Genomic DNA, 26162 nt, shown 5'->3' on the forward strand with positions numbered 1-26162 from the left:
TTTAGTTCCTCTTTGCTTTTTGCCATTAGAGGTGTATCATCTGCATGTTTTAGGTTCTTGATATTTCTCCCTGCAGTGTTGATTCCAGCTTGTGAGTCATCCAGCCTGGCATTTCTCATGACATACCCTGCATGTAAGTTAAATAAGCAGAGTGACAATATACAGCCTTGATGAACTCCTTTCTCGATTTGGAAACAGTCTGTTGTTCCATGTCTGGTTCTAACTGTTGCTCCTTAACCTGCATACAAATTTCTCAGGAGGTAAGTAAGGTGGTCTGGTATGCCCATCTCTTTCAAGAATTTTCCACAGTTAGTTGTTATCCACACAGTAAAGGCCTTAGCATAGTCAGTAAAGCAGAAGTAGATGTTTTTCTGGAATTCTGGCATTGCATATACACAATCTTTTGGACTGGGTCAAGAGCGTGATTGTTAGTGCCATAAAGAGTGCCAGCTTGTAATCTTGCAGTCGAGTATGGTCATTAAGAACATACACTGGGAATCTCTGCTCTAAGATGGTGGTATATTGTATTTTCCAAAGATGGCTGCACTTCTAGCCCCCCTGCTCTTGCTAGTCTGTGACCCTGATACTCCTCCTTTGAGAGGAGGGGTCTCTATCCTCCCCTCTTGAATCGGCACAGGCTTGAGATTTGCCTATGACTAATGGAATGTCGCAAAAGCACCAAGTGATGTCTGAAGCTCGGTCAGAAAAGACAGTCTATTCTCTGCCGTGTTTGCCAGGACACTTGTGCTTGGATCCCAGTGCTGCCGTGCGTGGTGTCCTGCTCTGCTGAAGCTGCCACACCGTGAAGAGAGCACAGGACGTGAGAGGCCATGTGTACGTGCTCTAGGTGACAGCTCCAGCGGAGATTCTAGACCACAGTAGCATCAACAGTCATATACACAAGTGAAAATTTCCCATATGACTCCCACCCCCAGCCACTGAAGCATCCCTAGTGGTTGAGTCTTCTTAGTTGTAGCCTCAGACATAGTATATTACTTTTGTGCTCTGTCCAGACCTCTGATCTACAGACTTAATTTGTGATAAAATTGTTTTTCAAGCTACTACGTTTGGTGTAATTGTATGATGTAGCAGTAGTGAGTGGAATGAAAATCTTGGCAAATTATTTGACTTTTGTGTCCCTTTTGTGTTTCCTATCTTTAAAATGTTCATGATAATAATAGTATTCCTAGAGAAAAATATTTGTAAAGCATTTAGTTAAGTACCTGGCACATAGGAAGGGTTCATTAAATGTTAGCTGTTAACTAGGGGAAATCCATTAGACACTAAGTGTTGAGGGAGCACTCTCATGGAAGAAATAGCTCAGCTGGACTTCATTAATGAAATGTTCATCATGATATATAAAAAAGGGACAAAAAGAAGATTGTCACACTTTTAAGTGATATGAAAAAGACGTCCGTGTTTAAAACCATGTATCATGTTACGTAACATGTATCATGTTACGTAACATGTATCATGTTACGTAACATGTTATGTAAACATGTTATCACCATGTATAAAATCATGGATTATTAAAAATGTATACAGTCCTTTTAAGTCTTGATCCTCATCTTGTTGTGAAAGAATTCTAGTTATTTTATTCCTTCTCTATTAGTACCTGTCACCATGATATTTTAGTTGACTATATGTTGAAACATAGAGATTGAAATACCAGTTTCTTTTTGTTTTTAAAAATGTACTTATTTAAAATATTGACTTTAGCCTAGCTATGCATAATATGTTTTCTTCCAGCTTCCCATTAAAATATTCAGATAGTTCCAGAACAGCACCAAAGAGTTAAGTAGCAGTAAACCACTTAGTTTTAGAGGCATTGCCCCTAACTACTTACTACATTGAAGTTGGAGTAGACTGAGAAAGCCTGAGTGGTATATTTATGCTTTGACTTCTAACACTGGAGAATAAAATTAGATGAGGGGAAGAAGTTAGACAAAGGCTTTAATCTATTCCCATTGTTCATTTACACTTCTGAGACCATGAATGACTGAAGCCTATACTGTTTTCTTCACAGTTTGTATTTCATGATGTATTACAACCCAGTTAACTTGAATAGAGATTTGCTCTATTTCCCCTGACTCTCAGCTCCTCCACACCTACCTTTAACACTGTTCTCTGTGCATCTATTCATAGGCTAAAAATTCCAATCTACAGTATGGAAGAGCATGAAAGGAAATTGTTAGGATATTGCATTCCAGGGATGCAGTGCAGCTGGAGAGGTGGGGTTAAGAGGAACCCTGCAACAGTTGTGCTCTTAGGATTTCAGATTAGCATTTATTTTTTTCTGTTAAAAGACGAACTACAGCACATTCTTGATGTAATAGTAATAAAATCTCCTCATAATATGAGAAGAGAGAATGATAGAAGATCTGAATCAGTTGAGCATAGTTGCACTGCTTGCTGAGTATTATGAACTGAACCATGGCCTGTGTACTTCAGCCTGTATATACACAACGTGACTAAGTTAAGATGTGAACAGAATTTCACCATCCAGTGGATAGTGGCAAGAATGGCAAGAATCAAGGATGATCTACATACTCTGCCATTTTAAAAATTGTGTATATTCTTTTTGCAAAGATAATAATCTTTATGGAAATTATGAAAGACATACATAGCATCAAAGAAGGGAACCATTGCCCAAAGATGATGAGGAAAGACTTATTATGAATATGATTTATTATGATATACAGAAGATATCTGTGGAAATGTAAGATTTTATTCTCAGCTAGGAAGCAAAAATATGACCTCTATAAAATCAAAACAAAAAGTCATAAGAAAAAATAAGAATAAGATTTTAGGAAGAACTGGAATGAAGAAGATGAAAAACAAACCAAAAAGCCTGAAAATGCAGTAGCAAGATAAAAATCTGCAGTGGCAGTTGTAAATAGCAGAGCTGATCCTGCAGAAAACAGAATCAATCCTATAGTGAGTATTTGAGATTGTCCAGAATAAGGAGAAAACGGTGACAGGAAGTGAGGTGATGAGGGTAAAGATGATAAATACTGAGGGCAGAGAGAGGAGAAATAACTGATGAATGTTGTATTTCTAAGGGAGAAATCAGAATAAATGTAACAAAAGCAAAAAATAAAAGTAGAAGAAAACTTCCGTGGGCTGACAGGTTTCTGAATCTGCAGGTCCAAGGTGTAGGCTTCATTGTGTTCTAGGTAAAATTAATGAAAGTAAATCCCCACCTGTTTGAATTCTGATGGCATTTATAATTTTTAAAGAAAAGAACTCATAGATTCAAAAGTAAATGGTTATAGTGGTCAGTCTTCATTGCAGATTTCTTTTTATTTATCCTGTAGTGGATTCACTGGGCTTCTTTAAAGCTATGATTTCATTAGTTCTGGAAAAATCATACCCATTTTCTCATCAGATGTTACTTTTGCCATTCTCTTGTTCTTTAATTTCTTCAGTTTCTTTTGAAACTCCAGTTAAATATATATTAGACTTTCTCATATATTCTTCACATATCTCAACCTCTTTCATGCATTTGTGATCTTTTTGTCTCTTTGTGTTGAATCTTGTATGGTTGCTTCCAGTGATGTGCTGGTGAATTGGTTTTCCAGGGGAAAATAAAGCCCTGATTTGTAGCATTTGTTGATTTTTGTAGTATAAACATGGAAATTTCAGGCAATCAACATGACTTCACTGATGCAGAGTTAGAAGGACCTGCATGTAATTGGCTTTCACAAGCTGGTTCAGGCCAGGTCTTGCATACCTCTAGGCTTTTGTCCTATCTTTCCATTTATTAAATATCTTTTAATCTGCTTTTGGCTTCCCCAGTGGCTCAGCAGTAAAGAATCCGCCTGCAGTGTAGGAGACACAGGAGATGTGGGTTAGATCTCTTGGTTGGGAAGATCCCCTGGCGGAGGAAATGGCAATTCTCTTTGGTCTTCTTGCCTGACAAATTGCATGGAAGAGAAGCCTGACAGGCTACAGTCCAAAGGGTTGTAAAGAGTCAGACATGACTGAGCATACAGCAATCTGCTTTTAAACCTCTCCATTCAGTTCTTAATTGGGGTTATTTGATTTTTGATTCCTGAGTTTTTGTTTTTTCAAATCTATGTCACCATTTATGGTCTTCACTTCTCTGCTGGGCTTCCCTGGTGGCTCAGATGGTAAAGAACCCACTGCAGTATGGGAGACCTGGGTTCGATCCCTGTGTTGGGAAGATTCCCTGGAGAAGGGAACAGCCACCCACTCCAGTATGCTGGCCTGGAGAATTCCATGGACAGAGGAGCCTGGCAGGCTGCATTCCATGGGGTTGCAAAGAGTCTGACACAACTGAGCGACTTTCACTGTTACTTTGCAGTTCTCTGCTAAAAGTTCAGAGTCGTCTTTTATTTATCCTATCACGGAAAACAAAATTGGTTTTAGGTCTACATCTGATAATTCCAATTTCTTAAGTTATTTCCCGACCCCCTTTTCCTTTTTGTTGTTTCAGATAATTCCTATTCCTCTTTAGTTTCCTGTGTATTCCATTATCCTTATCTGGGCCTTGGATACTACATTTGAAAAGTTATTTAAGAATATTTTTTGGGCCATAGAGTATATACTTAGGAAATTTACATTTGTTTTTGACAGACAGTTTGGGAGTATTGCAATCCAGGATACATTATAACCCAGGTTTACAGTTTGAGAAAAGCAGTTTGATCCAAAGTTGTAATCTGCTTCGGGTTATTCTCACTTAAGGTTGTATCTCTTTGGAATTCCAGCTTCTTATGAGAGGGGCTTAGGCCCTCAGTTTTACCTCTGTATCAGTCACCCTGAGAATCAATAAAAACAAAGGTTCTAATTTTTCAAAATCATCAAGGACCCTTTAGAGGAAATGTGGCTTTAGAATTTGCTTTCCATGCTGAATTTTCATTCCCATTTCACTTAAAAGAAAATTGTGGTAAAATATACATAACGTAAAATATATAACATAAAATTTACCATTTTAACTGTTTCTAAGTGTATAGTTCAGTGGCATTAAGTATAATATATTCCCATTGTTGTACAAACATCAGCACTCTCCATCTCCTGAACTTTCTTATCATCTCATACTGAACCCATTACACAATAGTCTCTTTATCTCACTCACCCCAGCCCCTGGTAACTGCTGTTCTACTTTGTATGAGTTTGATTATTCTAAGTACCTCATATTAGTAGAATCATGTAGTAGTTGTATTTTTGTCTGGCTTGTTTCACTTAGCATAATGTCATTAAGGTTCATGTTATAACATGTACCAGAATTTCACTCCTTTCTAAGGCTGAATAATACTCTCTGTGTGTGTATGTTTGTGTGTACTCATACCACATTTTGATTATCAACTCATCTACCGATTGGAAACTTTACTTGTTTCTACTTTTTAGGTGTTGTTTATAATGCTGCTATGAACATGGGTGTTCAAGTATCTGTTTGCATCCTTGCTCTTATTTCTTTTGGGTATATACCCATGGGTGGAATTGTTGGATCATGTAGTAATTCTATTTTTAATTTTTTGAGGAATCAATATACTATTTTCGACAACAGCTGCACCATTTTACATTTTCATTAGCAGCACACAAGGGTTCCAGTTTCTCCACATCCTCATCAATACTTGTTTCCTGTTTTTTTTTTTTAATAACTTTTAATGGGTATGAAGTGGTATCTTATTGTGATTTTAATTTGCATTTCCCCAGTAATTAGTGATGTTGAGCATCTTCTCTTGTGCTTGTTGGCTAGTTGTGTATCTTCTTTGGAGAAGTGTCTATTCAAGTCCTTAGCCTGTTAAAATTTTATTTTGTTTGTTTATTTTTGGCTGTGCTGGGTCTTCGTTGCTGCATGGGGTTTCTCTACTTGTGGTGAGCAGGGATTCTCTCTAGTTGCAGTTTTCGGGCTTCTTATTGCAGTGGCTTTTCTTATTGCAGAGCACGGAGTCCCGCTCCAGCTGGTCCAGGGGTCCCCAAGGGATGAACAGCGTCAGCGAAAGGAAAAGAAAGGAGACAGAGAGTTTTTGATGGCCCAAAGACCATAATCTTTATTGCTTTAGTCTCTATTTATATAGCACGTGATCTACGTAATGATTCTTACAATATTTTTCCATTCAGATCAACATCCACTGATTCTAAGATGTGTTAAAAGTTTTTTCCTAGTCTATTGTCACATTTTGGTTACATGTTTACCCCGAAACCTATTTTTATTTTACTAAAACATAGTCTATAAATCATACTATTCCATCTACTTATTTTGTACAGCCTGCTACTACAGCAAATACAGCGTCTTGCTTCCGTGAATTGAGTACTATAGCGGTGGCTAAGGGCGAAGTTTTTCATAGTACAGCCATTGTCAGCAGTGGCTTGTTTACCATCTACCCACATACCACAAGACTCTTTCTGGCAGGGGAAAGTCTTTTGCAGTTTACCTAGAAACTATTTACAATACAATTTATATATTTCTTTTCTGTTTATGCTTAGATTCTGAGGGGAAAAGGCAATTGGCTTAGTTTCTGTAATTTTCCCTGATACATGACCCAAGTTTTCCAGTCATCAATAACAATCTCCTCATGAGGCCAGGTCACAATAAGCTTAGGGTTTGTTTTCCAAATGATCATGGCCTTATTCCCTGGCTGAATGTTAGGGACCCACCAGTCAGGGGCCTCAGTAGGTTTAATCATTTTTGGAATGTTTCCCTGGGGCAAGGGATCATTTTTCTTTTTACTGGACTCTCATGACCTCATCATGGAAGCCCCTACAACTCCAGCTATCAAAGAATGAAACAGAGTTAGCCACAACAAAAGCATAGAAACAGGAAGGAGGGAAGGTTCCGATCCTGGAGAGAAACTGCTTTGCAGTTTCTTCTTGAGTGGTGCCATCTCTAGGGTGCGTGGGCTTCAGTAGCAAAGACTTAGTTGCTCCATGGCATGTGAAATCTTCCTGGACCAGGGATTGAGCTCATATCCCCTGCATTGACAGACAGACTCCCAACCACTGGACCACCAGGGAAGTCCCTTAGCCCATTTTTTAATTTGCCCAATTTTAATTTAGTATTAGGAGTTGCTTCCAGAGATGAAGTCTTTATAAGGTATGTAAGTTGCAAATATTTCCTCAGTTCTGTGGGTTGCCTTTTTATTCTGTTGATAGTATCCTTTTATCCACAAATGTTTAAAATTTTGATTTAGTCCAGTTTATCTATTTTTTTCCTTTTGTTGCCTATGTTTTTAGTGTCATATCCAAGAAATCATTGTCAAATTCATTGTCATGGAGCTTTCTCCCTATGCTGTCTATGAAGAGTTTCATACTTTTAGCTCTTACATTTAGGTCTTTGATCCATTTTGAGTTAGTTTTTGTAAGGTAAGTGTCCACATTTATTTTTTTTTCTTCAAATGTAAATATTTAGTTTTTCCAGCACTATTTTTTGAAATCCCCTCTTACTTTTCTGACTTGATAATTTTTTTTACTGTCTTATTATTTTTCAGTGCTTTCGAAAAAATGTTTTTAAATACTTTTACAGGTCATTAAGTTGTTTGTAACAGGAAGATGTGCAAAACCTAGTTCACCATTGTACTGAAAATAGGAAAATTCATTAATGTTTTAAATCAGTTTGAATGAGAGTACAAGTGATAACCTAAAGCCTGTAAAACATGTGGAGGGGTATAAATAGCTCCTATCCTTAGCTTTTAATACTATTTGGTTGCAGTTTTTCACTTTTCATGGGAAAAAGGTACAGCTTATCACCATATGTGTTTTTTTAATAACCAAATAATTTTTTAGTCTAAATCTCATTTTCCTAGGTTATAAATCTTGTTTAGAATTGAATTACTTGTGAAAGAAACAAAGAAATAATTTGCTACCAAGAATTTGATAATCATGAAATCTTTTTAGTGGTTTTAAGTTTTCCCCACAATAGTGAATGAGTAAGGATTAGATCCAAAATTTTAACCTGTCATTTAAATAATCATGTTTAATTAGGTAGATGGAGGAGCAACATCTCTGTTTAAAAAATTTCAGCAACAAAGTAAATATTAATCATACCATCTTCAAATGATCCACTGCTAATTTTTTTTCAATTTGTTTTTTATTGAAGGATAATTGCTTTACAGAATTTTGTTGTTTTCTGTCAAACCTCAGCATGAATCAGCCATATGTTTACATATATCCCCTCCTTTTTACCTCCCTCCCATCTCCCTCCCATCCCACCCCTCTAGGTTGATACAGAGCCACTGTTTGAGTTTCCTGAACCATACAGCAAATTCTCATTGGCTATCTATTTTACATATGGTAATGTAAGCTTCCATGTTACTCTTTCCATACATCTCACCCTCTCCTCCCCTCTCCCCATGTTCATAAGTCTATTCTCTATGTCTGTTTCTCCATTGCTGCCCTGTAAATAAGTTCTTCAGTACCATTCTTCTAGATTCCGTATATATGTGTTAGAATACGATATTTATCTTTGCCTGACTCACTTCACTCTGTATAATAGGTTCTAGGTTCATCCATCTCATCAGAACTGACTTAAATGTATTCCTTTTTATGGCTGAGTAATATTCCATTGTGTATATGTACCACAACTTTATCCATTCATCTGTTGATGGACATCTAGGTTGCTTCCCTGTTCTAGCTATTATAAATAGTGCTGCAGTGAACAATGGGATACATGTGTCTTTCAATTTTGGTTTCCTCAGGGTATATGCCTAGGAGTGGGATTGCTGGGTCATATGGTGGTCTTATTCCTAGTTTTTTAAGGAATTTCCATACTGTCTTCCATAGTGGCTGTGTCAATTTACCTTCCCACCAACAGTACAAGAGCGTTCCCTTTACTGCTAATGTCTTTATTTCTTTTAGAAATTTCTTCTTTGTACATGAATAGGCCAAGTTTAGGATTCCCAGAAGTGAGAGCTAGAGTCAGTCAGTATTCGTAGGTAGTAATTTTCAGAGATCTGTTGAGTGGTGCATTAATGATTTTATTCAGATGTTTGTAACATTTGACTTTGTTCAAATTCATTATAGGATTGCTTGAAACATTTTTTTTTTCCTATGAATCCTCTTGAACTATGTACCAGTAGTACTTTTCACCCTCAAAGTGTAATCCTTCTGTGTGACATTGTGTGTATGCTTAGTCACTCAGTCGTGTCTGACTCTTTGCAACTCCATGGACTGTAGCCCGCCAGGCTCCTCTGTCCATGGGGATTCTCCAGGCAAGAATACAGGAGTGGGTTGTCATACTCTCCTCCATGGGATCTTCCCAACCCAGGAATCCAACTGGGGTCCTCTGCATTGCAGGTGGATTCTTTACCAGCTGGGCTACCAGGGAATCCCATTATCCCCTTTAATTCACAATAGTAGTTGGTCATCAGGTATTTAGCAGGTAATTTGTTATATCTAAGAATTGAATTAAAATTTGTAATTACTTTACTTTTACAATATGAATTAGGGTAGATTTACACGTAATCTTATTGTTTCTTGCTTCCTTGAGAGGGGAGAAAGAGATGGTGTTAAAATATAGTGAATATATTTATTTATTCTATAGCCTGGTAGGGTATTTGCACTTGTAAATGTCATATATTATATGTGTTGGAGAAGAAAAAAACTTGAAGGGCTATTCTAGTATAGAGGGTATCTGTGAAAAAATATCTGTGTAATATTTGTTGGGAAAAAAATTGACTAATGACCTTTAACTTTTAAAATTGCTTTCAACCAAGACATTTTATCAGTTTGTCAACAGTTTTAACATACCTGATACTTGTGTCCTGGTTCAGCGATGGAGAGAGCACAGTATGGGCTGAAGAGCAGAGTGTTAGAGTGGTCACGGGAAGTCTGCCCTTATAAGTCCTGAAGATAAGCCCTGATACTGGGTTGTGCATATTTACTCCCTCAATGACTAATTCAATAAAGCCTATTCATTAAGGAAAACTTGTCCTTGACTCAGGTCCATGTGTCACAAATCACACTCTCCAATTTTAGGATTACGTCAGGCTGAAATCATGGACAAAGCATGTTGCTATGTTCATTCTTTCTTTTATAACACAAGGAGTGGCTTATTATCAAATTGCCCACAGCAATTTGATCATCAGCAATTTTATATATTTAGGGTGATTACTCCAACATTTCCTTAAAGCTCTCGAGCTTTATAAAGCCCTTTCACTTTTTGGAACAAGAAAGAAAGAATTTTGGTTATATATTAAATGCTTACCACTTGCCACACATTGTGTTATATTGAATCCAAGACAAGTAACACAGTTTCTCCTTGCAGGTTAACAGTTTTTTAGGAAAGTACAATGCATAAAGTAGAAGAAAGGTTCACTCAGCTGAATTTTAAGAATAGTTTTGGTTTTTATCAAAGACCATCTTAATCATTGAAGATTTATAATCTATAAAACAGAAGCGTCAGAACTATTATTGGATGGAGGAAAAGGAAGACATTTAAAAATTCTATATAAGAAGCCATTATTGATCCTTTTTTTTATTTCAGAAACTCTGATAGTCACTGGGATTACAAAGACCTGATTATGCCCCCAAGATATTTAAAATACAGGAGGATAAGGGTAACTCAAAGCTGTCTTGCCCTTTACAGGGTGCACATTGCTTTTATGGTATAAGCTCCATTGTTCTTCTTAACAGTGCTGTTTGGGCTTTACAACTGGGATAATAAAGGCCCACAAAGACGAAATGAAGAATGGAGTGGGTATTTAGCCCTGCTTCTGTGTTTCTCAATGTCTTTTTGAGATGCTGAGTAAGGATTAGATAAGCTTTGTAGAGTAGCACATAGGGCTGTGTGGGGCCTTTAGAATATTTCCTGTGTTGGTGTTTAGTCATGTTGCTAGAATAAAATGGCAAAGCAAAACCATTTAGTATTTGGATAATACTGAAGACATGAGATATTTAAATTTATTATTGTGACAGATTAATTGCATAATATGTGTCAGACATTATATTCATTGACTGTTTTATTTGGTTCTTCTGTCGCTCTTAGTAATTTAAGCATGCTTACTGTAGAAGATTTGTAAATACTATTAAGCATGAAGATCCAGAAAGAAGTAATTTATTTACTCTGCCTCTCATTTTCCAGAAGGAGTCATTGTGAGCATTTTAATTTATTTCCTCAAGTTATTCTTTATCTATAAAAATAAGTCCTGTTTTAGTGAGACCAAGCAGCAGAGATATGATTGAATTCTATTATACTTTTATTTAAATACTTTACCCTCACAATAAGAATAGTTAATATTTCTTGGGCATTTACTATATTTTTGGCATAGAGCTAATATATAATTATTTTATATTAAAATTTTTTATATTTTAAAAATATGTATCACTCAAGACATGGCAAAGAATCTACATGTCGCATATATAAGTTATGGATTTTTGTGAGCCAATCACCCAGAGTAAGAACAATGTGAGAACTAATACTATTGAAGGAATGGCAAAATATACCACTTTGGCATAAGGATTATTTTGAGCTAAATGCACTTAAAAAAATGGCAGGTGCAGGAATGCTCTGACCACAACCCCCTCCCCCTGCCCTGCCCTGCACCATTCTTCCTGAAAGCAGAAGATAAAACTCTATTCCAAGTGAAAGATGCCTTCCATACCATACCAAGAGGAAACATTTTTATCACTGGAGCCAGGGGTTGAGACTGAGTATTCTGTACAAACAAACCTTGTAAAAATAACTCCTGTCGCTACTCTTTCCTCACAGTTGCTTCTCTTTGTTCACCTAATATATAAGCACTTAGGTTTTGCCAATTTGAGGGGTCTTCATTTTCTTGTGGAGGCTTACATGTACATGGAAAAATAGTGTGTTTTCTTCTTGTATAGTGTCCTAGTTCTAATATAATTTTTTCTTCTTTTAATCTGTTGGAAGTCAGTTTAATTCTCAGGTCCAGCTAGAGGTCTTATGATGGTTGAGGTCAAGTTTTACAAAACTCCACTACCGTTCCACCCTCTAACTTCCCCATCAGAAATATTACTATCGTCAATTTTGTTTATCATTTCTTTGCCTTTTTAAAATAAGTTTTAAAAATTACAAATTTGTGAGCTATATATTATATAGATTACAAATATATAGTTTGGTTTCCCAGGTGGCACCGGTGGTAAAGAATCCACCTGCCAATGCAGGAGACACAAGAGGTGCGGATTTGATCCCTGGGTCGGGAAGATCCCTGGAGGAGGAAATGGCAACCCACTTCAGTATTCTTGCCTGGGAAACCCCACGGACAGAGCAGCCTGGCGGCTACAGTCCATGAGGTTGCAGAGTCAGACCTGACTGAGTGCATATGCATGCACGCACGTATAGTCTAGTTTTGCTTATTTTTGAGGCTTTACAAAAATGTTATCATGTATTTTTTTTTTGATACTCATGTTTCTAATGTTGCCTTTCATGGTAAGTCATTTGTTTTTATTATTGTCTAATATGACTTTCTGCTAATACACCATATGTTTATTTGTCTTTCTATGAGCATTTGAATTGTTTCCAGTTTTTTGCTATTTTGAGCAATGCTGCTATTATTGTGTTTTAGAATATGTGCATGCTGAATTTTATATGATATCCAAAGCTGTGATTCAAAGTGGTTGTACCAGTTTATATTCTATCAGCAGTATATGAGTGTTCCCATAATCTGAATCCTTGCTGACACTTGACATTTGTTTCTTGATTTTTGCATTTCTAAAGGATATACAGTATTATTCTGTGGTATTAATTTACATTTTCTGAAAACTAATGAGATTAAACACTTTTTCAAGTGTTAACTGTCGTCAAGTCCTCTATGAAATGTCTGTGTTTCTTGCTCATTTTTTCTTTTGGGTTGTTGGCTTTTTTTCTTTAATTGGTTTGTAAGATTTATTTTCTGGATACTATTTCTTGGGTAGTTAGAATATAGGAATTATTTTTTCCCAGTTTAAACTTGTGTAAGTTTTGTTTGAACGCCTGTTTTCAATTCTTTTGGGTATACACCTAGGAGAGTAGTTGCTGGGTTATTTGGTAATTCTATATTTAACATTTGGAGGAACTTCCAAACTATTTTCCGTAACAGCTTTGCTTTTTTATATTTTCATAAGCAGTATATAAAAGTTTCAGTTTTTCTACACCCTTACCAACAGTTGTTATTTTTTTTTAAGTATATTTGATGTACAACATTCTGTAAATTGAAGGTATACAACATATTGATTGGATTTACTTTTATACTATAATGATTGTCTTTGTAGCAGTGTTTAGCACCTTTGTTACATCACATAATTATCATTTCTTTAAGTAGTTAGATAATTAAGATCTAGCCTCTTAGCAAGTTTATGATACAATAGAGTTAACTATATTTACTATGCTATTCATTAGATATCTAGGACTTTTTGCTACTTGTTGTATGTTTGTGCCCTTAAGCAATGTAGTCTGTCCTATTCTGCAATCCTTAATTCCCTGGTAACCACCAATTTCCTCTCTATTGTTTAGTTTGACTTTTTTAGATTCCAGATATAAGTGATGACATATTGTATTTGCCTTTGTCTTTGGTTTATCTCACTTAGCATAATGTCCTCAAGGTCAATCCATGTTGTCACAAATGGGTTTCCTTTCTCACGGCTAAATATATTCCATTGTGTGTTTATGGTATATATACATACATGCCTACCATATCTTCTTTACCCATTCATCTGTTGACAAATACTTAGGTTGTTTTCCTATCTTGGCTATAGTGATAAGGATGCATTAAACATGGGTGTACATATATGTCTTAAATAACCTATTTTCATTTCTTTGGATATATACCCAGAAATGGAGTTACTGAATATTCTGGTAATTCTATTTTTAACTTTTTGAACGCTTTATTATAATGTATCATGGAGAAGGTATCTTTTGATTAAATTGTTTAGAGACCTATGAGCTTCAAGAACTCAGATGTCCAAATTTGGAAAGTTCTCTGCCATTGATCTTTAAACAAGCTTTCAGCCCTTTCTCTGTCTCTTCTCTTGGGACTCCCATAATACATTGTTTGTTTCTTCTCATGGTGTCCCATAAGTTCTGTAAGCTTTCTTCATTCCTTTTCATTCTTTTTTATTTTCATGCCTCTGATTGGATACTTTCAAATGTCCTGTCTTTGAGTTCATTGATTGTTTTTTCTGTTTGATCTAGTCTGCTGTTGAAGCTCTCGTTGAATTCTTTAGTTCAGTGATTGTATTCATCAGCTCCAAAATTTGTTTGGTACTTTTTTAGGTTTCCTATCTCTTTGTTATACATTTCATTTTGTTCTTTTATGATTTTCCTGATTGCATTAAATTGTTTATGTGTGATCTCTTGTAGTTCTCTGACCATCTTTATAGTAGTTTTTTGAATTCTTTGTCAAGTAATTTATCTATCTCCATTTTGGGGGGAGGTCAGTTACTGGAATTTTACTGTTTTTGTGTGCATGTGTGGGTTTGGTTCTTTTTTCCTTGTTTCTTTCTGACAGTTGTAGCCTTGAATAGGTATCTCTGTATTCAAAGTCTATGAATCTCTGTATTCATAGACTTTATGGACTGACTTCACTAAGGAAAGACCTTCACCTCCAGGTAGGGGCCCACTGGACTGTACTGTAAACTTGGGTCCAGTGGTGCAGGGTGCCAAGTGCAGGGGTGTATGGCATCTCCAGGCCCCATGGTATGTGGTATCTTGTCAGTTCAAGCAGTCAGAGTCTACTGCACTGACAACTGTGTGACCCTTGCTGAGAGCCAAAGGCAGTCCACTGTGGTTGCAAAGGCTCCCGAAGTCCTCAGCAGTGCCTGTAGGTCCAGCAGTTAGGTACCAGGAGAGGCAGTGGTGGTGGTGGCCTGGTGTGGCCAGAGTTGGTGGGATGTACATGCTTGAGTGTGAGGCTGATGCCTGTGTGGGCAGGATTGGCTGCAGATACATGTGCAATGGCAAGGCCAGAGTAGCAGGGTCTGGGGCCAGCTCTAGGAGACCTGGCTGTTAGAGTTTACTTGTAAATCTGTAGGATCTAGCCACAGGGGCATGCATAACTTTGGGAGCTGGTATCTGGAATCTGGGCTTCCCTTGTGGCTCAGTGGTAAAGAATCCTCCTGCCAATGCAGGAGATGTGGGTTTGATCCCTGGGTTAGGAAGATCCCCTGGAGAAGGAAATGGCAACCCACTCTGGTATTCTTGTCTGGGAAATCATGTGGACAGTGGAGCCTGGCAGGCTACAGTTCATGCGGTGGCAGAGAGTTGGACCTGACTTTGCGACTAAACAACAGCATCTGGAATCAAGGTGATTGAGTATTGAGGTGTGGCTTCTGGGACAATCTTGGGCACATGTGAGTGCAGGCCAGTGACAGGAGTTGGGCCTGCTCTGGGTGCCTGAGCAGCTGTGGGGACCCAGGCTATCAGCATACACTTGTGCAGCTTCAGGGGCTTGCCACAGGCATGTGCATGGCATTGGAGGCTTGTGACAGGAACTGGGGCCAGTGGCCTGCAGGGGCTAGCCGCCAGCATGTGCAGCTATGCAGACCAGTGACAGGAGTCAGAGTCTTTTGTAGGCCTTAGCTGCATGTGTGTGGCTGCCAGGACTAGCCATGGGGCAGGCGCATGGTTGGGGCATAGGCTGGTGCCTTGCTTGCATGCAGCAGTAGCAGCCAGAGTTGGCTGCTGGTGAGGATCCTGGACTCAAGCAGGAGGTTGGGGGAAGGAATGGGGAGGGACATGGGCCCTGTTGACTGTGAATATGAAAAAACCTATGGGTGAGAATCTCAGTGGTGAAGCCTGCAGAGGGTCCACAGTGGCTGTACTGGCTATTGGTTTTGTCAGCTGTGAAAGCTACTGGGGTCCTGCCTGGAGCCATCTGCTGGGGTCCACAGTGAGGTCCTCAGGGATGAGGATGCCAGATCTGTAGTGTCCACAAGGCCTGTTGTTGTCCTCAGAGGTGAAGGCTGCTGGGATCTTCTGCAGATCAGGTCACTGGGAACTGTGTTACTCCTGCCACATGGCTGAAGCCCTGGCCCTTCTTCCCTTTCTGAGCCCTCTCTATACAGGTCAGCTTTGGTAGTCTCTGGTGGGGTGAAACTGCAGCAGGTCCTATGTGCAATGCCCTGGAAGGCTGGGAAAGCTGGTCGCTCACCTGTTTCCCTTTTCCTGATAAGGAGAACTCTCTTCCACAGGGATGTTCCCTCTTGGCACTGACAGTGCAGGCCTGGGGATGGGCTGGTAAAGGCAAATCAATCTTTTTACCTTTTTTGTGCAGTTATTCTCAGGCTTTTTCATCTACTATGTTGCTGATGCTTCTTAGGTGAATCCATGAACTCTCCAGGAGCTATTTTCTTTTATGGTTAGCTGGCTAATTGTTCTTTGTTGGGAGATGGAGGTTGGGGTCTGTTACTGTGCCTTATTGCTGATGTCATCATATGTTGTGTGTTTTTTTACCATGTGTGCACGTGTACACACACACACACACACACACACACACACACCCCATTTGGGGAGGAAAACCATTTTATGTGCAGAGAATTATTCAGTGTGCAATATTTAGGATCCAGACTTCTCTTGCTCAATATGGTGTTTCTAAGGTTTATTCTCACTTGTTCATTTTCATTGCTGTTTTATTCTCCATTCCATCATTGAGGACATTCTTATCTGGGGCCTATTATAAATAATATGGCTATGAACATTCTTGTATGTGTTTTTTGATGTATATGTGTATGTATTTCTGTGTATCTTGAAGTAGGATTTCTGAGTTATTGGGTGTACCTGTACACTTTAATAGGTACTGTCCAATAGTTGTCCATGGTGGTTATACTCTAGCAGCAGTGTATGAGTGTTGTGGTTTCTTTGAGGAGATGTGTATTAAGCTCTCACATGTTTAGTAAATATGTGGTAGCTATTTTTGTTTTTATGAAGATGACTCCTGGATACCTTACTTATCTGCAGGAACTGCCTGCATTGGTTCCATCCACTGCAGTAGGGAATTCAGGTAAGGGAGAGCTGGCATGGGGAGGAGAGGTAGGGAAAGGAGCTCACTTGGGGATATGGATAAGTGTTTAAGAGAGATTTAGTTTAAGCCCCCAGGGGATGCCTGGCCTAGAGATAGAAATTTAGGAATCTTAGTAGACCCAGACTCAAGTCACTGAATAACATCTTAGGTGAAGATTTTGATGGGAACGGAATTTGGTGGAAGAGGGGACATGGTGTATGTTAGTTTGCTGTGACCGTCATGACAAAACATGACAGCCTGGGTGGCTTAAACAATAGAAATTGATTTCCTCACAGTTCTAGAGGTGTAACCAATTTTGGTTTCTTCTGAGGCATCTCTCCTTTGCTTGTAGATGGCCATCTTCTCCATTTGTCTTCACTCGGTCCTTCCTCTGTTTGCCTACGTGTCCCTGTACAAATTTCATCTTATAAGGACACCAGTCATTGGGTTAGGGCTTACCCTAAAGACCTCATTTTAACTTAATTACCTCTTTGAAGTGAAAAAGAAAGTGAAAGGCGCTCAGTTGTGTCCGACTCTTTGTGACCCATGGACTATACAGTCCATGGAATTCTCCAGGCCAGAATACTGGACTGGGTAGCCTTTCCCTTCTCCAGGGGATCTTCCAAACCCAGCGATCAAACCCAGGTCTTCTGCATTGCAGGCAGATTCTTTACCAACTGAGCTATCAGGGAAGCCCTGATTACCTCTTTAAAGACCTTATTTTCAAATACAATTACATTCTGAATATTAAGGCTTCAACATATGAATGTGGTGGGTGGGGCGTGGGAGGGCAAGTTCTGTCCATAACATAGAATCAGGGAGAATATAGGATGGCTAGAGGACTACAGATTGAAATAAGAAACTAAAGAGGATGGGCCAGAGAGGTAAAAGGAAAACAGGTAGAGAATTGAGTTTGTGCAAATAAGGGGAGGATTTCAGGGATGATAGAATAGACCACAGGCCTCCCAGATTCTAAATCATCTACTCCCCCATAACAAATTATTTCACTTCCTTTTTATAAAATGGGAGCTTTTAATAGAAATGCTGAAGTAAATGTTTTATAGGGTTTGCCTTACTCATACTTGCAAAATAGTTACGAATCAGTCTATTATTTGAAGTTTTGGATGCTGGAAAATACTCAGTTATCTTCTTGCTGTGTTTTCAAATCTTTGGTAGAATGGTCTTGAAATATGTTTTGTTCAAACAGATGAGACATCACAAGTAGTCAGATTTAGGAATCCTTGTTGTTGTTCAGTTGCTAAGTTGTGGACGACTCTGCGACCCCATGAACTGCAGCACGCCAGGCTTCTCTGTCCTTCACCACCTCCCTGAGTTTGTTCAAAGACATGTCCATTGAGTAAATGATGCCTGACAACCATCTCATCCTCTGTCGCCCCCTTCTCCTCTTGCCCTCTATCTTTCCCAGCATCAGGGCTTTTCCAGTGAGTTGGCTCTTCACATCAGGTGGCCAAAGTATTGAAGCTTCAACTTCAGCATCAGTCCTTCCAATGAATACTCAGGGTTGATTTCCTTTAGGATTGACTGGTTTGATCTCCTTGATGTCCAGGGAACGCTCAAGAGTCTTCTCCAGCACCACAGATTGAAAGCATCAAATCTTCGGCGATCAGCTTTCTCTATGGCTCAACTCTCATATCCATACATGACTACTGAAGAAAACCTTAGCTTTGACTATACGGACCTTTGTTGGCAAAGTGATGTGTCTAGTTTTTAATACACTGTCTAGGTTTTTCATAGCTATTCTTCCAAGGAGCAAGTGTGTTTTACTTTCGTGGTTGCAGTCACCATCCACAGTGATTTTGGAGCCCAAGAAAATGAAATCTGATGCTGTTTCCACATTTTCCCCATCTATTTGCCATGAAGTGATAGGACCAGATGCCGTGATCTTAGTTTTTTGAATGTTGAGTTTTAAGCCAGCTTTTTCACTCTCCTCTTTCACCTTCATCACAAGGTTCTTTAGTTCCTCTTCACTTTCTGTCTTTAAAGTGGTATCATTTGCATATCTGAGGATGTTGATATTTCTCCCTGCAGTCTTGATTCCAGCTTGTGATTCATCCAGCCCAACATTTCATGTGGTGTACTCTACATATAAGTTAAATAAGCAGGGTGACAATATACATTCTTGATGAACTCCTTTCTCAATTTTGAGAGTCTGTTGTTCCATATCTGGTTCTAACCTTTGCTTCTTGTCCTGCATACAGGTTTCTCTGGAGGCAGGAAAGGTGGTCTGGGATTTCCATCTCATTAAAAATATTCCACAGTTTGAGCTTTCCTTGTGGCTAAGCTGGTAAAGAATCTGCCTGCAATGCAGGAGACCTGGGTTCGATCCCTGGGTTGGGAAGATCCCTTGGAGAAGGGAAAGGCTACCCACTCCAGTATTCTGGCCTAGAGAATTCCATGGACTATACAGTCCATGGGATCACAAAGAGTTGGGCACGACTGAGTGACTTTCACTTTCACAGTTTGTTGTGCTCCACACAAAGGCTTCAGCATAGTCAATGAAGCAGTAGATGTTTTTTTTTGGAATTCCCTTGCTTTTTCTATGTTCCAGCATATGTTGGCAATTTGATCTCTGGTTCCTCTGCCTTTTCTAAATCCAGCTTGAACATCTGGAAGTTCTTGGTTCATGTACTGTTGAAGCCTAGCTTGGAGAATTTTGAGCATAATCATGCTGGCATGTGAAATGAGTGTAATTGTACAGTAATTTGAACATTCTTTGGCATTGCCTTTCTTTGGGATTGGAATAAAAACTGACCTTTTCCAGTCCTGTGGCCACCACTGAGTTTTCCAAATTTGCTGGCATAATGAGTGCTGCACTTTAACAGCATCATCTTTTAAGATTTGAAATAGCTCAGCTGGAATTCCATCACCTCCACTAGCTTCGTTCATATTAGTGCTTCTTAAGGCCCACTTGACTTCACACTCCAGGATGACTAGCTCTAGGTGAGTGACCACACCATCGTGGTTATCTAGGTCATTGAGAGCTTTTTTGTACAGTTCTTCTGTGTATTCTTGCCACCTCTTTTTAATATCTTCTGCTTCTGTTAGGTTCTTGCCGTTTTTGTCCTTTATTTTGCCCATCTTTGCTTGAAATGTTCCCTTGGTATCTCCAGTTTTCTTGAAGAAATCTCTAGTCTTTCCCATTCTGTTGTTTTCCTATCTTTCTTTGCATTGGTCACTTAAGAAGGCTTTCTTATTTCTCCTTGCTATTTTTTGTAACTCTGCATTCAGTTGGGTATATCTTTCCCTTTCTCCTTTGCTTTTTACTTCTCTTTTCTTAGCTATTTGTAAGGCCTCCTCAGACAACCACCTTGCCTTCTTGCATTTCCTTTTCTTGGGTATGGTTTTGGTCATCACCTCCTGTACAATGTTGCAAACCTCTGTCCATATTTCTTTAGGCCTCTGTGTACCAGATCTAGTCCCTTGAATCTATTCGTCACCTCCACTGTATAATCGTAAAGTAAGTAAGTGTTAGTTGCTCAGTTGTGCCCTACTCTTTGTGACCCCATGGACTGGAGCCCACCAGGCTCCTGTGACCATGAGATTTTCCAGGCAAGGATACTGGAGTGGGTTGCCATTTCCTTCTCCAGGGGATCTTCCCGACCCAGGGAGCAAACCCGGGTCTCCCGCACTGCAGGCAGATTCTTTACTGACTGAAATACAAGGGAAGCCCTTGTATAATCGTAAGGGATTTGATTTAGGCATACCTGAATGGCCTAGTGGTTTTCCATACTTTCTTCATTTTGAGCCTGAATTTTTCAATAAGGAGCTAGTGATCTGAGCCACAGTCAGCTCCAGGTCTTTTTTTTGCTGACTGTACAGAGCTTCTCCCTCTTTGGTTGCAAAGAATATAATCAATCTGATTTTGGTACAGACCGTCTGGTTATGTCCATGTGTAGAGTTGTCTCTTGTGTTGTTGGAAGAGGGTGTTTGCTATGACCAGTGTGTTCTCTTGGCAAAACTGTTAACCTTTGTACTGCTTCATTTTGTACTCCAAGGCCAAACTTGCCTATTATTCCAGGTATCTCTTGATTTCCTACTTTTGCATTCCAGTCCCTTATGATGAAAAGGGCTTCTTTTTTTGGTGTTAGTTCTAGGAAGTCTTGTAAGTCTTCATAGAATTGTTCAACTTCAGCTTCTTCAGCGTTAGAAGTTGGGGCATAGACTTGTGATGTTAATAGTTTGCCCTAGAAACGAACCAATATCATTCTGTCATTTTTGAGATTGCATCCAAGTACTGCATTTTGGACTCTTGTTTTCTGTGAGGGTTACTCCATTCCTTTTAAGGGATTCTTGCCACAGTCGTAGATATAATGGTCATCTGAGTTAAATTCTCCCATTCCCGTCCATTTTAGTTCATGGATTCCTAAAATGTTGATGTTCACATTTTAGGAATCCTAGTTTACTGTTTTGGAGAAGGCACTGGCAACCCACTCCAGTACTCTTGCCTGGAGAATCCCATGGACGGAGGAGCCTGGTAGGCTGCAGTCCATTGGGTCGCTAAGAGTCAGACACGACTGAGCGTCTTCACTTTCACTTTTCACTTTCATGCATTGGAGAAGGAAATGGCAACCCACTCCAGTGTTCTTGCCTAGAGAATCCCAGGGACGGGGGAGCCTGGTGGGCTGCCGTCTATGGGGTCGCACAGAGTCGGACACGACTGAAGCGACTTAGCAGCAGCAGCGGCAGCAGCAGTTTACTGTTTAAAGCTTTCTCCCAAGACTGTTTTTTATCATTTCTAAATTCTAACTGCATGGTAGTTTTGAATGCTCAAAGTATTTGTGAAGAGGTTTAAGTGTAATGATAAATTCTGTGAAGTCAGTCTGCTCCATGCCTTGTCCTTCAGCCTCGTTGTTTTGCTTCCTGTCAGACATCTGTTCCCTTCTTTGCATCTCCACTGCTACCAGCTGGTCTTCTACCAACTGCCATCATCTTCAGTGTGGACTGCCACAGAAGACTTGTAATAGACTTTCTGCTTCCTTCTTTCCCCTTCTAGAGAAGTCTAAAAAGTACCCTCAAAACGAAACCTGATAGAAATCTTCAGCAGTTTCTCATTATACTTGGAATAAAATTCAAACTCAATACCATACCCTCCAAAGTTCTATGTGGTGAAGACCCTGCCCACCCTCGTTTACCACACTAGTGTGCTTCCAGCTGCTTTGAACAAACCAAACTGGTGGGTGCTTTAGGCCTTAGCCCTTCCCTTGGTTTTCAGGTTACTCCTTCAGTCTCAATTCAGAACTTGGCAGAGAGGCCTTCCCTCACTCCACAGCTAAAGTTGCTCTTTCCCACTTTCATACTCTAGCATGTCACGTTTATGTTTGTACGTATGTTAAGTAGGTGAGTGGCTTAGTTTTGTAAGGAACTGGCAAACTGTCCTCCAAAGTGGACGTACACTCCCACCAGCAATGGTTAACCCACATGCAGCATTTTGTGTTGTCAGTGTTTTGGATTTTAGTAGTTATAATAGATACATAATGGTATCTCGTTGTTTTAATTTGTAATTTCCTAGTAACATTTGACATTGAGTGTCTTTTGAATGCTGTGTCATCTGTATTTCTTTTTGTTGACCTGTTCAAAAATTTTGCCCATTTTTAATTAAGTAATTCATTTTCTTAATGAGTTTTATGAGTTCTTTGTATATTTTAGATAAGTCTTTTATCAGCTATGTCTTTTGCAAATATTCCCTCCTAGTCTGTGGCTTGTCTTCTCATTCTCTTAACACACTACTTTTCCAAAGAATTCGTCACTAACTAAAATAGTCTTATTGTTTATTGTATATCTCCTCCCACTACAGGGTAAAATCCACAAACAGCTGTCTTCCTTTCTACTATATTTCCAGTGCACAATATGGTGCTTGGTATTTTGGATGACAAATATTTGTTGATTGAACGGATAACCACTGTTAGCATTTTTAGTTTGTTTTATTCTTAATGAAAATGGTATTAAGCCGATTTATGTTCTTCCATCTTCTTATTTAAAACCCAGTTTCAAAATTTTACCATTTTATCTTCAAAATTAAGGATAATAGCCACTTGTAATAGTATGAGATGAATTTCCACAATGGCTCAGATTAATTGGTTTAAGACAGCTAATTACTGATCTATACTTGTTTTGCCCCCTCATGAGCTATACAGATTTATTCTCCAAGAAGTTTTCACAGAGTTGGGCAGTGAGAACAGGAGAATGTTTGCATCAGTCCCACAAAGCCTTATGGAAGGAATGCCGCCTGTTAAGACACCGCAAAGTCTCAGTATGTTCAAATACGTATCTACACACAGACACATTGAGCCTTGCAAGGTTCAAAAAAATTATTCAAATTCCCTGTTCTTGATTGCTTTTTTGTTAACTGGATTTGTCAAAGACGGCAAATGACATGTTGGTCTCCTTCTATGGTTGTTTTCAGTTTTTAAAATTTTATCTTTAGTTGTTTTGGGCTGTATATTTTAGTGTCGTTTGCCACTAATTTTTATAACTATTATATTTTTGTCTATTTTTATCCCAATTAATGCTTTTTGCCTGGAATTGACTCTTTGTTTCCACTCTGCTTTGTTTTTGTATAAATATGCCAAGTCTTCTGTTTTTAAGCTTTTCACTGCATTTTAGATTGTTGCTCTTAAAAATAATGTAAATTTGAAAGAGTTGATTTTTTAAAAATCCTTTTAGAAAAGCTTTTAAAAGATGTTTTGGTTCTCTGTTGCTGCATAACAAACTATCTCGAAACTTAGTGGCTTTAAGCTAGAACCATTTTGTTAACTCTCCTGATTTACAGTTGGAACAGCTGGATAGTTCTTCTCTTCCATGGTTATTCAGCTGGTACTGCAGTCATCTGGTGGCTCACTAGGACTAGAATGTCCATGAAGGCTCATTCACATGGTTATTAGTGCCTTGGTGCAGGGATGGTTCTTGGGACAGTGGGGCATACTGTCTGTTTATCTGTCTACCTTCTATCTAGTCTCAGTCCTCCCTTACCAGTGGCCTCTTCACTTATTCTTTTTATGTGATCTCTACAGCAGGGCAGAGTAACCATACTTTTTATATGATGGCTTGGGACTCCTAACAGTGCTGAAGTGAAAGCTGCCAGGCCTTCTTAAAGCTGAGGCATAGAACTGCCACAGGGTCAGTTCGGCCTCATTCTGTTGACTGAAGCGAGTCCTAGAGCCAGCCCAGATTCATGTCAAGGTGTGAATACCAGGAGGTGTGGTTCACTAAGGGCATCCTGGGAGCCTGTTTACCACAATATGAGAGTCTAAACCTTTCACAGGTATTATTTTAATTGACATGATATTGTTCTTAGGGCTCAGATTCTACTCCCTTTAGTGAACTTGCATTATGCTTTTAATTCTATTAACTTCTCTATCAACATCAAGAAAAATAATAGTATATGTACTCCAGTTTGGCTCAGATGGTGAAGAATCTACCTGTAATGCAGCAGATCTGGGTTCAATTTCTGGGTTCGGAAGATCTCCTGGAGGAAGGGAGTGGCAACCTACTCTAGTATTTTTGCCTGGAGAATTCTATGGACAGAGGAGCCTTGCAGGCTGCACCATGGAATTAGTTATGATTGGGGGCTTCAGCATGATTTTACTTATGTTTTATATTTATTATGTGGAATTTTAGGCCATGTTATAAATTTGAATATTGTATATATCTTTTTAAAAGTTTTAGATGTTTTCATTCATTTTGAGACTGTATAATTTTTTAGATCTAATTAAATCTAGATCTGACTAAATCTAATCAATTGCATGCTGTCTTTCCTAATACACTTTTTTTCCTAGATATTTTGGGTTTATTTTTTGATAAAATGTAATATATCTTCAACTAATGTTTCAAGGAGGCTATGTAGATTATGTAACATCTGGTTCTTTCCAAATATATATTATGACTTCCTCTGTCTTCACACAGTTTGATTGGCTATAAAATTTTTGTTTGTTTGTTTGTTTTTGGCCATACCACATGACTTGTGGGATCTTAGTTCCTTGACCAGGGATCAGACCTGGGCCCCTAGCAGTGAAAGCACTGAGTTCTAATCACTGAATTGCCAGGGAACTCCTGGTTTTAGAGGTCTTGGATCACACTCAGTGCTTCCCAGGAATTTACTGTTATTATTCTTTTGTCTTGGGAAACTTATTGTCATTTATGGGTATACCGTTATAGGGTACTGGATTTTTTTTCTCCCCCTGTTATATAAAGTTTTTGCCAGTGAGGGTTGATGAATAGATCTGGAAGATGGTGTACATCTTTGTCTTTTTTCAATTTTGTTAAGTTTTCTTCTAGTATAATTCTGTTTTGTCTCGTCTTCAATTTAACAGCAGTTATGATGATCAGGTTTGTTAGATCTTAGTTCTGAAATTGGCATTTGTCACTTACTCTATTTTTGCTCTTTATTGTACATTATGGGAAAACTTTTTTTTCTTTTTTAACTTTTGGCTGCACCACACAACATGTGAGATCTTAGTTCCCTGATCAACCAGGGATCAAACATGAGCCCCATGCATTGGAAGATGGAGTCTTAACCACTGGGCCACTGGGCCAGTCCCTGGGAAGACTTGAATGTAACTTCCTTGAATGCAACTTCCTCATTATGAATTCAGCTTTTCTGGTCATGTTAATTCTGCTGTTTTTCTCCAGCGCTAATATCAGGTGTGCTATTGCATTTTCAAGTTTCCTTGGAATCTTATCTGCGTTTCTTCTGTTTCCTTAGCATGATGTCTCTTTATTCCCATCTTGTGTGTTCTTAGTCACTCAGTCGTGTCTGACTCTTTGTGACCCCATGAACTGTGCCTACCAGGCTCCTCTGCCCCTGGGGATTCTCCAGGCAAGAATATCGGAATGGGTTGCCTTGCCCCCCTCCAGGGGATCTTCCCAACCCAGGAGTCGAACCCAGGTCTCCTGCATTGCATGTGGATTCTTTACCGTCTGAGCCTCCAGGGAAGCCCATCTTACTTGGTTCTTACAGGCAGTGTCTTTCAATAACTAAGGATGTGTCCAAATCAGTGCTCTTCTTCATATTATTTTATTTCTTGGAGTAAATTGTTGCCAGTGCCAGTCCTGTCTCTACTTACTGTGATGTTTTACTGACTAGGATTGTAGCCTCTGAATGGATATAGAAGAAGAACTTCTGGATGGGGAAGGGATCGTGGCTGTCAGGGCTCACCCAGTGTGGGGCTGGCTGCCTGTTTCTTGATTGCTGTAAACCAAGATCCCTGGGCTGGGGGTGGAGAGAGGTGAAGGGCTGCACCC

At 39.0% G+C, this 26162-nt stretch overlaps 1 protein-coding gene across 31 annotated transcripts in view; it reads left to right on the top strand.

Annotated features, from left to right (window-relative positions):
* The window catches only part of COA1 (cytochrome c oxidase assembly factor 1), a 179970-nt gene that overhangs the window by 138406 nt on the left and 15402 nt on the right, over positions 1-26162 (top strand). For 6 of the 31 annotated variants that reach the window (XM_081535316.1, XM_081535319.1, XM_081535328.1 and 3 more), the window contains one exon: positions 8184-8256. The exons of the other annotated variants lie outside the window; for them this stretch is intronic. The gene's annotated coding sequence lies outside the window, so the exon portion shown is untranslated. The remainder of the gene's footprint in view (positions 1-8183; positions 8257-26162) is intronic. 31 annotated transcript variants of the gene reach the window in all.

The sequence above is a fragment of the Giraffa tippelskirchi genome, chromosome 10 (assembly GCF_054371585.1).
Source record: "Giraffa tippelskirchi isolate mGirTip1 chromosome 10, T2T-mGirTip1v1.2.pri, whole genome shotgun sequence".
NCBI classification, from domain to species: Eukaryota; Metazoa; Chordata; class Mammalia; order Artiodactyla; family Giraffidae; genus Giraffa; species Giraffa tippelskirchi.